General features: G+C 40.8%; 1 protein-coding gene across 3 annotated transcripts in view; it reads left to right on the plus strand.

Annotated features, from left to right (window-relative positions):
- TSPAN9 (tetraspanin 9) overlaps positions 1 to 16,506 on the plus strand; it is a 124,840-nt gene that overhangs the window by 69,410 nt on the left and 38,924 nt on the right. The gene's annotated exons all lie outside the window — the stretch shown is intronic.

The following is a 16,506-nucleotide window of genomic DNA, read 5'->3' on the forward strand; positions in this document are numbered from 1 at the left end:
GAAAAGTAAATCACACTATCAATTAAATCTTAGGTCGGAATCAGAATATTTCAAACACTGAATTTTAGCTAGTCCTCCCAGTTTGGTGTCATCTGCAAATTTGATGAGCATCCCTTCAACTCCTTCATCCAAGGCATTTATAAAGACGTTGAACAACAACGGGCCCAGGACAGAACCCTGTGACAACCCACTTCTCACTTTTTTTCAGAATGATGAGGAAACATTAGTGAGCACTCTTTGGGTTTGGTCAGTCAAATAACTACAAATTCAACCAGCTGCAAATCCACCTATAAATACACACACATACACACATATACGAAAATTTACAAACTGCTTGATCAATTACATTTCCAAAGTGTGTACAGATAAAACTATAGATAAGACCTGGCTTGGAGTACTACAGCTATTAGGCATATCATATAAAATTATGACCCTCCTTCAATACAGTGGTACCTCGGGTTACAAACACCTCGAGTTACAAACACTTTGAGTTACAGACTCTGCTAACCTGAAAGTAGTACCTTGGGTTAAGAACTTTACCTCAGGATGAGAACAGAAATCGCGCACTGATGGCAGCGGGAGGCCCCATTAGCTAAAGTGGTACCTCAGGTTAAGACAGGTTTCAGGTTAAGAACGGACCTCCAGAACGAATTAAGTTCATAACCAGAGGTACCACCAGCGGCGTAGCGTGAGTTCTCAGCACCCGGGGCAACGCAAGTAATTTGCGCCCCCTAACCCGGGGCAAGGCAAGTAATTTGCGCCCCCTAACCCGCGAGTTGCCGCTGGCGCTGCCGCCCAAACGACGCCGCTTGCCCGGAGGAGGAGGGGGGCAGAGAGGCGAGGAAAATGCAACGGCCCAGCAGCTGCAGCAGCACCGGCGGAGGCGGGGCTGTGAAGAGGGGCTGCCTGGCGCGTCCTCCGCGGCGAACGCTGAGAGCCGCTGCCTGCCGGGCGCCTTCAGCCCGGACGCGCGCACAGCTCGTCGGTTCCGCGAGACATGCGGCTCCGCTACAGCCTGCGCCCGAGGCTCTTCGGCGACTCCGGAGGCAGCGAGCGCGCCCCCCCCAGATGTTGCGCCCGGTGCGGCCGGCACCCCTGGCACCCCCCACGCTACGCCACTGGGTACCACTGTACATAAAGGGATATATCCCAATAGAATTGTTTATGGGTTTTCTTTAAAAACTTACATCTTGTCATCACACTCATCCATTCATTTTCAGACTTCCTGCATTGAGTTGTAGAATAGAGCCATGTACAATGGAACCCCTCCATATTTTAGAAGATGCTGAGATTTTATTTTGTGGCAGTGGCAAGACTTATTGGGACCCACCATTGCTTGGAATGAACTGAATGTGTATCTTAAAACTCCCCCTAAACTCTCATGGCTGCATATTTTGGGGGAGATTGTTAGTGGTGAGCAGTCGGTTGCAGAGTTGCCAACTTGTACCGCCCAGAGGCCAGTGTCATGCCTGAGTGAGACACACAACACACATGTGATGTTACACTCACAGTATCAATGTCAGGAGGATCCAGGGCCTGGGACCTTGAAAATCACTTCTCTTATCAATTGAATCACACCTTTCCCAGTGCTGCAATTGGAAGTAAGCCCCAGTGAGTTAAATGGAATTTACTCCCAGCCTAGCAGGTATAAAGCCTCCTGTACATTCCTTTCATTTTGCAGTGTTTTCCCAATACAGTAGTTACTTTGACTTGAGTCCACAGTTCTCTTCAGCCCTTTTAAGACTGCATAAATATCTGAAATGAGCAATGTGCAAAATCTGCTGAATATTATCAGAAAAGGTCCTTAGGATTCGATTGTGGCTGTAACAAAAGGTTGTGTTTTCTTTGCTGTTCTACGTTCTGGGGGAGATGATCACTGATGCATGGCATACAAGGAGTGACAGCTGTCCCAGAGATTTTAATTTTAAGTTTGGATCTGATCCAAAATCAAACTGGCCAGCTATCCTTCTAAGCTGTTTGTTCCAGTAATTATATTTACTGCTTTTTTAAAAACAACAACAACCCTTCTATTCATAACCCTCCTATTCATAAACATTGTAATTTAGCTAGCTATATTTTGTAGGTATGTACTATTACTCTAGCAATATTTGATTTTACATCAAAAGATAAATTATTTTTCGTATTACATATTAGGGCAAATAAATGCTGACCCACTTTTGAAGTAGACAGATGGGAAATTAGGAAACAATAAAAACCTCCCCCCTTTTTGGTAAAAAGGATTAGCATAGAGCTGAATCCAGATGTCAGCATTTTAATTTGTTAATATATTTAAACAGTTGGAATTATCTGTTCCTCCCAGCAGAATAAAAATTAAAGAGGACGGGAAGCATTCTGCTGATATAAGACTGAAAGCTACTATGAATTCACCTCTAGATTGGAGATAGAAAACAGTTGTTTCCAGAGAGTTGAAGGAGGTTTGAAAAAGTTATAGCTGCTCGTGGGTTTTTGTAGTCACCAGTCTCACACAGATATGATTTTTCCAGCTTGGAAATGCATTTGATCAAGCTGTTTGTAAATTTACATGTGTGTGCAAGAGATTTGTTTATCTGTGGACACAAGCCAATTTTTTCACAAAAAATAGATGCAGGATTGTATCCAAATAAGCATAGAGCCACTGAAATTGAAAGTCCTGTTATTTATGGCAATACAGTATCTGATTTGCATAAAACAATGTGTAACATTTTAAATATATATATGTTGTGTGTTGTGCCCAGCCATACCAGGACCTCCACAAAGGAGCACTGCACCAGTGCAAGTTGTGGCACCCACTAGAAGTGATAGATGGCCAGAAAACTGTTGCCACATACTTTAAAAACAGCACCCACACAGTGTGCTTCAGTATGCTTGCAGTTGGTTAACATGCACTTTTAAGTTGGAATCGCTTTTCGGTAGCATATTATCCGCAGATCAGAAAAATCCAAATTAAATGGGGGAGAGTGTCCCTTGAATGAGGGTGTCATGAGCGCAGTACAGAATATATGCACACATGAAATGCATGCGTACACAATCATGGTATGTGTGTGTGCTTTTAATTTTTTGCCTTTGATAAATTTGGCAAGTTCAAACACTCTGCAAAACCTGTTTGGTCTGCAGCAATGGTAGACTAAATGAAATGTGTGTCACATGGTGAAGTGGTGTCACTCTCAAACCATTTCAGCTCTCTTAAAGAAACATACTCCAGCCCTAGATTACTGTACTTTTTAACATTTAAGAAGCTTAGTTCAGGGACGAAAGCTGCAACGCTCAGCTCACTTGTTAATGGAGGAAGTCTCATTAAACTCCGCTGAATTTACCGGTAGTTCCATGTAAATAAATTTTGGATTGCAGGGCATGTGATTGAGCTGTGAGCTAGGAAGTCCATAAGTAAAATCTCACCTTCCCTGTGAGCTTACTGGTGACCTTCAGTAAGCCACTATTCAAAGACTCGATTCAATATACCACCTTATTGGGACTACTTTGGCGTGTCCAGCTTGGTACTTCATGGCTGCTGTGACAACCACAGTGGCGTAGCGTGGGGGGTGCAGGGGGGCCGGCCGCACCGGGCGCAACATCTGGGGGTTAGGGTTAGGGGGCTCAAATCCACAGGTTAGGGGGCGCAAATTACTTGCCTTGCCCCGGGTGCTGACAACCCACGCTACGCCACTGGACAATCACGGACCATCTCAGCATATAACTGGCCCAACACATTGTACACCACACACTCCTGAACTGGTCTTCTTGACTGAGAAGGGAGTATGGTATTAATTAGTAAGGTATTAATTTTAAAAGTGGGGATTTTTTTAAAAAAAATGCATTACAAAAATTTTTGGCATCACACAGGGCGCCGCTGAAATTTGAGACCCCAAGTCCACCAGTGCAATCAAGAATCCTAGTTTTTCACAAGAGACAGTTTCAAAGTTCCTCAGTTGTAACCCTAGTTGCCCTAGAAACAGTAGTGGATGTTGGGAGATAAACATTCAGATCTAATGCTTCTGACTTTTCTTGACTATGTTGACAAAATTTGTTTTCTGTTCATTACCTGCTTCTGGATGGGGATGAACGCCCTCTGAAGGAGCAGGTTTCGGGGTACTCCTAGATCCATCTTTGTTACTGGGTGCTCAGGTGACCTCTGAGGTTGGTATACCAACTATGCCCTTTCCTGGACAGTGCTAGCTTAATCACTCTGATTCATGTGTTGGTAACATCACAATTTGACTACTATAATGCGCTTTATATGGGGCTTCCCTTGGGATTGATTCGGAAGCTGGAAACCTCTGGCCAGGTTGTTGAGTGCAGCACATGTGTTACCTAGTCTGAAAAAACTGCCTTGCTTGCTGACCAACTACAGTGGGCCCACAACTTATGCGTGGGTTCCATTCTCAGGGTCCACGTGCAAACCCAGAATCACATGAAGCCAGGAAGACCAGTAAGAAAGAGTAAGCTACCATGTAAAATGCAGCACTTACCAGTCAATTGTGACTGCTTTGCTTATTCTTCCTCTTCTGGGCTTGATGTTGATTTAGAGCAATGGTTCTCTAACTTTTGTCTCTGAGCCACACTTTCAAAATAAAAAAATTGCTCATGCCACACCAAATTTTGGATTGATAAGAACGACATTGGAAAACAAAAAGAAACAACTCCTAGCAGTGCTTGATTTATAACATAGAACACAAATACTTTATAATATGATCATGAAAGTATAGAACAATGCAGCTACGTAAGAACATGACTCATTCCCAAAATATAATTATAATTTCATCACTCCTTCCTTCAGCTGGAAATATCCACCTGTGCCCCAAACTTCCTTCAGCTTCCTATGCAGAGTCTCATAGTCCTTTGCAGTATGTCCAGAGTCCCATAGTTTCATAGTCGCTTGCAATGCAATGCAACACATTGTTGTTGTTGTTTAGTGGTTTAGTCATGTCCGACTCTTCGTGACCCCCTGGACCAGAGCACGCCAGGCACTCCTTCCACTGCCTCACGCAGTTTAGTCAGACTCATGCTGGTAGCTTCGAGAATACTGTCCCACCATCTCGTCCTCTGTCATCCCCTTCTCCTTGTGCCCTCCATCTTTCCCAACATCAGGGTCTTTTCCAGGGAGTCTTCTCTTCTCATGAGGTGGCCAAAGTCTTAGAGCCTCAGCTTCAGAATCTGTCCTTCCAGTGAGCACTCAGGGCTCATTTCCTTAAGAATGGATAGGTTTGATCTTCTTGCAGTCCATGGGACTCTCAAGAGTCTCCTCCAGCACCATAATTCAAAAGCATCAATTCTTCGGCGATCAGCCTTCTTTATGGTCCAGCTCTCACTTCCATACATCACTACTGGGAAAACCATATCTTTAACTATATGGACCTTTGTCGGCAAGGTGATGTCTCTGCTTTTTAAGATGCTGTCTAGGTTTGTCTTTGCTTTTCTCCCAAGAAGCAGGTGTCTTTTAATTTCTTGACTGCTGTCACCATCGACAGTGATCATGGAACCCAAGAAAGTAAAATCTCTCACTGCCTCCATTTCTTCCCCTTCTATTTGCCAGGAGGTGATGGGGCCAGTGGCTAGGGTCTTAGTTTTTTTGATGTTGAGCTTCAGACCATATTTTGTGCTCTCCTCTTTCACCCTCATTAAAAGGTTCTTTAATTCCTCCTCACTTTCTGCCATCAGGGTTGTGTCATCTGCATATCTGAGGTTATTGATATTTCTTCCGGTAATCTTAATTCCGGTTTGGGATTCATCCAGTCCAGCCTTTCGCATGATGAATTCTGCATATAAGTTAAATAAGCAGGGAGACAATATACAGCCTTGTCGTACTCCTTTCCCAATTTTGAACCAATCAGTTGTTCTAACTATAGCTTCTTGTCCCACATAGAGATTTCTCAGGAGACAGATGAGGTAATCAGGCACTCCTATTTCTTTCAGAACTTGCCATAGTTTGCTGTGGTCGACACAGTCAAATGCTTTTGCATAGTCAATGAAGCAGAAGTAGATCTTTTTCTGGAACTCTCTAGCTTTCTCCATAATCCAGCGCATGCTTGCAATTTGGTCTCTGGTTCCTCTGCCCCTTCGAAATCCAGCTTGCACAAGCCTGCCTTGTAAAATTTTAAGCATAACCTTGCTAGCGTGTGAAATGAGTGCAATTGTGTGGTAGTTGGAGCATTCTTTGGCACTGCCCTTCTTTGGGATTGGGATGTAGACTGATCTTCTCCAATCCTCTGGCCACTGCTGAGTTTTCCAAATTTGCTGGCATATTGAGTGTAGCACCTTAACAGCATCATCTTTTAAAATTTTAAATAGTTCAGCTGGAATATCATCACTTCCACTGGCCTTGTTATTGTGTTTAGTCGTTTAGTCGTGTCCGACTTTTCATGACCCCATGGACCAGAGCACGCCAGGCACTCCTGTCTTCCACTGCCTCCCGCAGTTTGGTCAAACTCATGTTCGTAGCTTCGAGAACACTGTCCCACCATCTCGTCCTCTGTCGTCCCCTTCTCCTTGTGCCCTCCATCTTTCCGAACATCAGGGTCTTTTCCAGGGAGTCTTCTCTTCTCATGAGGTGCCCAAAGTCTTGGAGCCTCAGCTTCAGGTTCTGTCCTTCCAGTGAGCACTCAGGGCTCATTTCCTTAAGAATGGAGAGGTTGGATCTTCTTGCAGTCCATGGGACTCTCAAGAGTCTCCTCCAGCACCATAATTCAAAAGCACCAATTCTTCGGTGATCAGCCTTCTTTATGGTCCAGCTCTCACTTCCATACATCACTACTGGGAAAACCATGGCTTTAACTATACGGACCTTTGTTGGCAAGGTGATGCCTTGTTATTAGCAGTGCTTTCTAAGGCTCATTTGACTTCACTCTCCAGGATGTCTGGCTCAAGGTCAGCAACCACACTACCTGGGGTGTACGAAACCTACATATATTTCTGGTATAATTCCTCTGTGTATTCTTGCCACCCCTTCTTGATGTCTTCTGCTTCTGTTAGGTCCTTTTTTGTCCTTTATATTTGCACCATAACAATATTTTTATAACTGGTTTAACTGCCATGGATTCCACTACCACCCTTGGAATTCTAGTGGGGGGGGGGTTTGAGGGGAGGAAGAGGTCAGAATTCTCTGTTAGAGATTTGAGGTCTATTTTATTTATTTGGATACTTTCTAAGCTAATTTTTGGTGTAAAACTCCTTCTGTATTTCCTCCAAGGACAGAGAATGACTGTTAAATCAGTTTTCCTTTAGTATAAATACATTCAGAATCAGATCTGAGCTATGCAGCCAGTTTCAAGGATTGTTGCAGCTATTATTTTCACACTAAAAAGGTGCACTAACTAAACACTCTCCTGGGACTGAAGATTTTGTAAGATGACTTCTTTGTTGAATATTTTGATGCCAGTATTTTATTTGTTCCGCAACACTCTGCCCATGTGGCATTTCCTTGGCAGTGCTTGTTTTATCTTGGAAAAATAAATTCAGCACAGTTCAGCTGGCAACCCAACTATGATTTCCTGTCATTGACAGATGTCTTTCTAGTATTTGAATTAAGTGAGAGATGCATCACATCCTTTGAGAGGAATTTCCAGTTATTTTTAGTTGTGGAGGCAGTAGAAAAATACTCAATTCTCAGTTAACCATCCTCTGAATATATTGCTTCTTTACCCTCTTCAGACTAATAATCAGGAGTTAAGAGTCAATATATGAGGGGGTGGCAAGGATGAGCAGTTGAGTCTCATGCCACCCGATTTCAGTAATGCCTGTTATATCATGTATTAAGAGCTCCTGTTCATGGCAAGAATTGTGTCCCCATGGCCATTCTCATTAGCCTCCAAATCAAAGATGGATAGCTTCTAAAATAGGGAGCCTTCTGTACTTTCCATTACTAAATATTAGCAAATGTTTAGGTCAAATAACGTGTGCTGTGAGCAAGGCAGTGGAGGCTGCTCTGCTGGGGGAGGGGGAGGGGCAAAATGCAGGCATGGCCAAACTCGGCCTTCCAGATGTTTTGGGATTACAACTCCCATCACCCCTAGCTAACAGGCCCAGTGGTCAGGGATGATGGGAATTGTAGTCCCAAAGCAGCTGGAGGGTCAAGTTTGGCCATGCCTGCTCTAGAGCCATAGTCCAGACTTTGAGGTACAGGGAGTGGTTTAAATTTAGGAAACAGTTACAGGATTGCAGGGGAGCCAACTTGAATAAAATATTGGGGGGACCCAGGTAGGTTTCACCCCACATAATACGGTGCTTGCGCACTATTTGAATGGCAATGTTCATCAATTTTTTGGGGGTGGCCCCCTCAAGTTTTTTATACAGAGGGCCAAAGACCTCTTGGCCCCTAGGAGTTGACTACTATGAGGGAAGGGCAATATCTAAGCCTCCCCTGTGCTGATTCGCTCATTGGTAGGGAGTAGCAGGACTTTGCCCCTTTGCCTTCTCTGCTGCTCGGCTGTATGAATGGAGGGATTGGTGCGCATGTGATTGTGCCCATTCATACACCTCATCCATCCATTAGCAGGGTCTGAACTCACTTTGCTAAGAAGTGATCATGGAGAACTGTGGCAAACGGTGGTGACAAAGGACAAAGTTCTAGGCTTTGTTGACAAATTAAAACCAAACAGATCCCTGGGTCCAAATGCCATCAACCCGTCCAATGTGAAATTGCAGGTCCTATAACAACAGATAGGCCTTGTACCCAAGGACTGGGAAATTTCTAAAAAGGGATTCTCAAGGGCAAAATCACGTAAAGTCAGGAAGACCCAGGAAACAGCCCCCAACACAACTATCCCTGCCTGTTCAAAGCTGACACGCTGCAAGGGTAAGATATTGTGTGAGCATCCCTAAGCTCCCAGAGCCTGCCTTTCAATGGGCCTTGCCCAGCAAGCAAGAAAGGGAGCCACACGGGTGATTACAAGGATTTGGGTATAGGGCCTTTCCCCCCATATTCAGTGGTCCCTTTCTTTGGATCTCAACCCCCTGCCCCCAATTCCATGTTGTCCTGGATTAAAGTCCATGCATATTATATTTGCATACAACTGTGTGCTAAAGTGTATATTCTTGGGGAAATGTTACCCTGAAGTGTACTTTTAATAAAGTTTTAAATTGCATACCATGTGTGGATTTTAATTTAGTTTTTTTTAACTGTTTCCATTACTTTCCTTTTACTTTGTTTTGGAAGACACCCTGAGAACCCCTGTTTTGGGAGAGGGGTATAAAGATGTTTAATAAATTAAACCCTCTTCTATTAAGCTAGTCAGATAGTGCCTGAAAAGCTTGTTAAAGAATTCAAATGCTATGTGAATCAGTTGTTTGATGAGTAACTTTTACTATCTATTCTGGAAAGTAGGAAAGGAGCACATTAAAGTGTTTCCCCCCCCCCTTCCCTTTTCCTTTTTATACTGTATTTTTTAAAAATACAACAAACACCAACAATATCAGCTAGTCTGTCATTTCTTGGGAAAAGGCAAAATAGCAGCCTAAAGTTAGAACCACTACTTAGAACCATTTTATAATGCATATTAAAAAAACTCTAATCCAGTAGGCCAGTGGGAGATGAATGGAAGCCAAGGGTTGTAGAAGGAAAAATTTAAGGCCCAATATTTCCCTGTTGTGCAGTTTTATAATGATGTTCTTATTTCTGTCTTTAACTTCTTTGTACTCAGAAGGGTACTTCAAGGGCTGTTACTTGAAAAGCAGCATATAAATAGTAACATAATATGTGTCAAATCTCTTCCCTCCTGTTAGAGCTTCATGATATTTTTTGAGGGAATAATAATAATAATAATAATAATAATAATAATAATAATAATAATTACTATTATTATTATTAATACCCCACCCTCCCTGGCCAGGATATGGCAGTAGATGGCTAGAACGTGGGTTGGGGGGTGGCGGCAAGGTTGTCTTCTGAAGGGTTGGTAAGGAGAGATCTTAGCCAAAATTACAAGGCTATTAATTTCTGCACCCTTTTAAAACATCTTGACAGTGTTGCTTTCACTTCGTCATGATTTTAAATTGGGCACCATCTCAAATTGCTTGCTGGCATCAATCCGTTCCTTTCATTTCATGGTTGGCATGCCTCCCAGATTTCATTTTGAATAAACAGGTTCTTGTAGCTCATACCCAAAAACCAGAGTCATTATAATTTCTCTCTATTGCTGGGGGGGGCACTATGCAGTTGACTGTAACAAACAAATATATCTATGAATACTTCTTAGAATGCTGCATAAAATATGGTTAAATTTTACTTGATATGGATACATTCGGGTTAAAATGTGTTTGCCTTTGGCAAAGTGCAGTTTCCTGTTTTACTTCATTACCCATGGTTACAGTTCGCTTCTGTTTTGCCCAGTCTTCTGCTGAAATTTAACCTCTTGTGCTTTCATTTGTTTTCTTGCTCCCAGAGACTCAAGCTGTTTCCCTTTTATCAGGCATTGCAATTCTGTTTTTGGATCAACAGCACCTTTGATGGGAATCTTGGCATCACTTACAAAATAACAGTGTCCATTGATATTATTGACAAGCTGTTACAAAACCCCCCCAAAAAACCTCCACAAAAACTATGGAGTTCAAAACTTGACAAGAAACCATTTATCACAGCTTATGCATAGTGTATGGTATGTCTTGTGTCGGTATATCTGCAGTCATTAATTTTGAACAGAAGCAGTATTTGACACATTGTGGTGTATTACAGTATGCCTACGCATGTTGCTTGAACCTTTTGCAGCCAAAGTCAAATGGAAAGAAAATCATGGCCTACAAGGCCAAACTAAACTAACCTAGATCTTGTGGATGTCTCATCACCTGCTACTGTAAGGAGCTTGTAATATGAGATTTGAGCCAAGATGTGTCAGGCATGAGCTCACTAGATGTAGTTTTCCTAGGCAAACCACTATTAGTTCTTTATTCATATGGATGGCTGGATATTCTTGATAGTTTTTTTTAAAAAACACACACAAAAACCCACACACAACTCCAAACTGTCTCAACCACAACTCCAACCTCCCTTGTTTGCAATAGGTAGATAATAATAAGCAGGTCAACCTTATAGGGTTGTCATAAGGATAACCAGGACAACATATGAAGCACTATAAACACTAAAGTTCTAGATAATTTCCCTTTCTGGTCTTCTAATTGCTCTGCTGTTCATCACATTTGTGCAGCTTCTTTTCATCTTGTTTATAGCAGATGAGATAAGGCATTTTCTGTGCCCATAAGGTATCAAAGCACTTATTGTACCATTAGTTGAGCCTGTTGTTCTGGTCCTCAGTATAGAGTAAATGTATAGAACAACTCTTAGCGTCTTTCCCTCGTGCCTTCCAAACCCATCTTCCCTGAGCCATAAGGATGAGGTATACCCATTTGTCCATTTCCAAGAAGATGAACCATTGCACCACATCAGCTAGCAAATCGAAGTACTACTAGCAGCTCCCAAAGACTGATAGCATCCAAGACCACCAGGGAAGACCAGTGGACAACATGATGCTTGGAAATGTCTCTCAGTTGTGCCCATAGAAGGTAGAAGGTTGTAAGAGATTAGCTTGATTATAGCAGAATGGGCCAATTACATGGGTTCCTTGATTAACATGATATCGCATGACCTACCCTCATCTCTCTAAATCTTTCAATTCCTTATACAAGAGTTTAGGGATAGAAGGATCTGCCAATTTTGATTGTCTCAATTTTTCATTTCCCCCAAATTCATTTATCCACATTTTGGCAGTAATTTTATTTTTTTAAAAATCCTCATGAAAATTCTTTAGCATTTTACTGTGAATTTCTTCTAATAAGCATGTTTTTGTATGCAGTTTTGACTAATATACCGTACATATTTGCAAGCAATTTATTTCAGTGCATTTTTAATGTTATTTTCACTAATATTGTTATGCACATTTTGGTAAACATTGGTTGGAGATTTCCATTGCAAAATTTGGATAAGTGCAGATTTTGATGAAAGACTGTGTTTTGGTTCTCTCATTATTTCAGAAATGTGAATGTGATAGATTTAGCTTTAAACGTGAAGTGAAATTAATTTATGCCCCACCCCTACAAGAGTTGTATGGAATCTAATATCTCTCAAAACATGAAAGGGTATTTTGGAAATAATGATCAAAATCAACAATGTTTAGTCTGATATAGCTGTTACACTTACCTATATATTGTAATTATATATATTTTTTTGACCATGACACTAGCACCGGTAAGCTTTCTGTCCTTCTTCCCAAAAGATTTCTGCTGCAAATATAAACAGTGCATACCATTACCAAATAATGTAAGTTTGATATAGACTTAGTATGATATTTTAAAGATCATTTCTAAACTTCATGTAATCAAAATGTTACTTTCACCTTCCATAGTAAATTTTCCTTTTTGCTGAGAGGCAGGAATTAATGAAATGCTCCTGAAAACAAAATACAAGGTCTTGACGATCATGCTATCTTACTTTAGGATAGTTAATATTTATTTAACTTTAAATGATTTTAAAATTTAGTATTTTTTTTTTTAAAAATCTGTATTTCACAGGTTGCCACTCATATTCGCTGATAGAGAGAATAAATTTTCAGTTAAAATCCAGTTAAATATTATTTGGACAGTATCACAATCTCTCTGTGAATAAGGGAGGGATTTGTGAGGGTAGGTGATTATTTGATCAGATAACACCACTATCTGTCTAAGGAAGAAACCCTTCCATATGTTAGAACAGGCAGAATGGAAGTAATGCAGAAAACTGATTTATATTAGGGGACATTGCCTGCAAAAATACACATATTAATCAAGAAACCTACATGAACATTTGTGTGCTTGTCTTGGAAAAAAATGCAAATAGATGCAGACACGGAGAATGCTAAATTTAATGTTGTGTAAGTGAGAAAGTGAGAAACTAAAGTTGACAGATTCAGCCATCCTCATCAGATAGTGTTACTGTGCTAAGACACCATTCTAAGAATGTGAACAAATACATGAAATTTATTGAGTTAGTCTGCAGACGATATCACGATAAAAACACAATAAAATACATTTAAAACTCTCATTGAACACACACAAAATAAGTCAGGTAAAAATAAATAATGCAAAAGTCTCTACAAATACAAAAGCAAAAATACAGTTGTACCTAGGAAGTCGAACGGAATCCGTTCCGGTAGTCCATTCAACTACCAAAATGTTCGGAAACCGGAACACTCACTTTGGGGTTTGCGGCGTTCAGGAGCCAAAACGTTTGAGAACTAAGCTGTTCAAAAACCAAGGTACGACTGTAATAGAAGAAATATGCATCAGAATACGTTTATACACTCAAAACATCAGTTAACTGAAATGGAGTTTAATCTTTTCCTGAGACTGGAATATTATAATAATGTAAGAATTCCATCACACAACCCCATTTGGAAGATTTGTAATGTCTCACCACAATCATAGATTTGCATGAAGTCAGGGCAAGGCAGGGGACACAAAAGGGAAGGTGAACGTGGCATGCGAGTGAGAAGGGAGAAACACTGAGGGGGAAAGGGGCAATTTTCATCAATGACAGAGGTTTGAGTACAGTGGTACCTCGGGTTACATACGCTTCAGGTTGCATACGTTTCAGGTTACAGACTCCGCTAACCCAGGAATAGTATCTTGGGTTAAGAACTTTGCTTCAGGATGAGAACAGAAATCGTGCTCCGGCGGCGCAGCAGGAGGCCCCATGAGCTAAAGTGGTGCTTCAGGTTAAGAACAGTTTCAGGTTAAGAACTGACCTCCAGAACGAATTAAGTACTTAACCTGAGGTACCACTGTACAGTGAACAGGGAATGACACTGAATGGGGAGTGGCAGTTTAAAACACAGTTTATGTACAGGAGTATGGAACAAATCTGTTGTATTAACTTTTTGATGTTGTTTTTTTAAAACACACACATACACAAAACTACTTAGTGTTCTCCCATTCCTGCTTTACTTTAACATTTGCTGTTGTTTAAAACGGCCATTTTCCTTTTCCAAACTTGAGTATTGATGTATAAGTATTGATGTTTAAGTTTGGATAAGGTAATATTGGTTTTTTAAAATGAACTAAATTAAATGAAAATAAGGTTAGCAAAAATAAATTGAGGAAATGGATGAAAGAGAAAAAGTAAAATAATAATATGTTAAATTAAATTATTAAGTTAAAGTTGAGAAATAAGTAATAAGGATTTGCTGAGCTAATAATTTGAATTGGAATACAAGAAGGGGAGGTGTGAGGAGGTCTGAGAAATAAGTTAAAAGAAATAAGCAATTGAAACTTTATGTGTTTTTAATTGTTTTTAAGTTTTACATTTTTGTATGTTTGTTATATTTTTCTTTTTTTGTGGCTGTTTATTTTTGTTTTTGTTTCATTATAGAAAATGCTAATAAATATATATTTAAAAAAAAATAAAACGGCCATTTTCCTCTCAGTGTCTGTCTACCTCCCCACCACCACTTTACTCAAACGTCTGCCATTGTTTAGAACTGCCATGTTTCCCCTTTCAGTGTAACTCTCTTTGCACTGTACTCAAACCGTACTCCCTCTTCCATTCCCCAGCTTCCTCTTGGGAGAGAGATGTGAAGCTCTCAGATATTCCATAGTACCTTCACACAATGTATTTCGCTCCTGGTACAATGTGTTGTCCTTGACTTGATGTTCTAGATTCAATGTAGTAATCTAGAACAGATACTTTATTAGTAAGCCAGCGCCCAGAGATTTACATCAGGCATGTCCAAAGTCTGTCTTGGGGGTCTAATCCAGCCCGCTGGTTGGTTTAATCCAGCCCCTGTGGCAGTTTATTTCCTGGGGTAAAATCCTAAAAAAAATCTCAATACCTTCAACCCTAAAAAAAAAAGCTCAACAACTTCACCCCCCCCAAAACTATCAATTCTTTATTCATTAAAAAAATTGCATGTCTATACAAACATTATGTACTATCTCTTAACAGGTAAAAAAACCAGAAAATTATATAAAGTAGAAAATTTATAAAGTTAAAAAAATAAAAAATAAAGAAGTAACAAAGATAAGAAACAAAGAAATATTTTTTTTTTAAAAGGCAAAGTTATTTACACAGTAAAAGTACTCATCAGCACAATTCTTCCCATCTTTCTCATTATACTGTTAGATATAACATTCTTTTTTACACAGGTTTACTTCAATCTTTAAAAAAGCTCAACAACTTTGGGGTAAAATCATTTTAAAAAGGTCAAGAATTTCAATCTTTGGTCGGCCCTCAAGGCCTTTCACTTCATCAAATCTGGCCCTCTTTGAAAAAAGTTTGGACCCCACTGTTTTACATCAATTAAATGAACTTAACCTTCCTCTAACCGAAGAAATTAACAGACAGGCTTGCTCTTAATATTCTATTTATCTTAAAAATACAGTGACAGATGCCACAGGTAATGCACACAAAGGGGGTCACAGAATATGAGAGACAACAAGGCATGGAAATGAGGTGGTCTGCGTGCAAGGGAGAATTGAAAAGCTGGTCAGAAAAAGCAGGTGAAGGTGAAAAGGGGGGTACAGAAAAGGAGGGAGTAGGAGGAATGGGACTAGCAGTGAAGCAGGTGCATGGAAGGGTCTGAAGAAGAAGGCAAAAAGGGTGCTTAGTGAGTGCAATGTGTGGAAGACGGAAGATGCAGGAAGTAACCATGGGGGTCGTTTGTGTGCACTAAGGGAGGCGGGGAGTCATTCATATGGAGGTGGAGGTGAAAATAGGTGCAAGGGGGGACTGCAGATAAGATATGATAAGATAAAACTTTATTCGCATTAGCCAATGGCCATAGCAGCAGTAAAACATTACAGTACAGTGGTACCTCGGGTTAAGTACTTAATTTGTTCCGGAGGTCCGTTCTTAACCTGAAATGTTCTTAACCTGAAGCACCACTTTAGCTAATTGCCACCGCCGCGCAATTTCTGTTCTCATCCTGAAGCAAAGTTCTTAACCCGAGGTACTATTTCTGGGTTAGCGGAGTCTGTGACCTGAAGCATATGTAACCCGAGGTACCACTGTATACACAGAAAAGGAAGTTTGATATAAGAGCACCATTTAAAGTCCTGAATCAGCCGTCAGTTAGTGGCCCTTATTCTGATTGCCCCTGTTATGAACCTAGCCACCTTTGCTGTTATCTTCTCATTTTGACCTGATAGAAGAAAGGACATTGGGGCAGTGGTTGAGCGCCCTGGGATGGTTAGTACGAGCGGGACTGCAGAATATAAGAGTTCAGAAATGGGGCTGGAATGGTGAAAGGGGAGCTTGAGGAATGGCAGGGGAGTCGGCGAGCACGGCCCCTAGGCAGTAAAAGAGGCTGCTACATAACAATTATTTCCCTGTAACAGAAAGCTTAAATCTTTTTTCTCTTCCAATACTGTATTTACTTTAACAAGGGTGCCGTGCTAGTGTTCTCTAATAGTGTGTTTAAAATGTTCAAGACTATAGGGGGGCAAACCTCCATTGCTGCTGCCCTGGAAACACCTAATTTGACTTTGAATGCTATTTCTTTATACCGTTTCTGCATTGGTTTCTCTACCAAAGACCACTCCTTTTGACATGGC

Source organism: Podarcis liolepis, assembly GCF_965112155.1.
Source record: "Podarcis liolepis genome assembly, chromosome: 9".
NCBI lineage: Eukaryota > Metazoa > Chordata > Lepidosauria > Squamata > Lacertidae > Podarcis > Podarcis liolepis.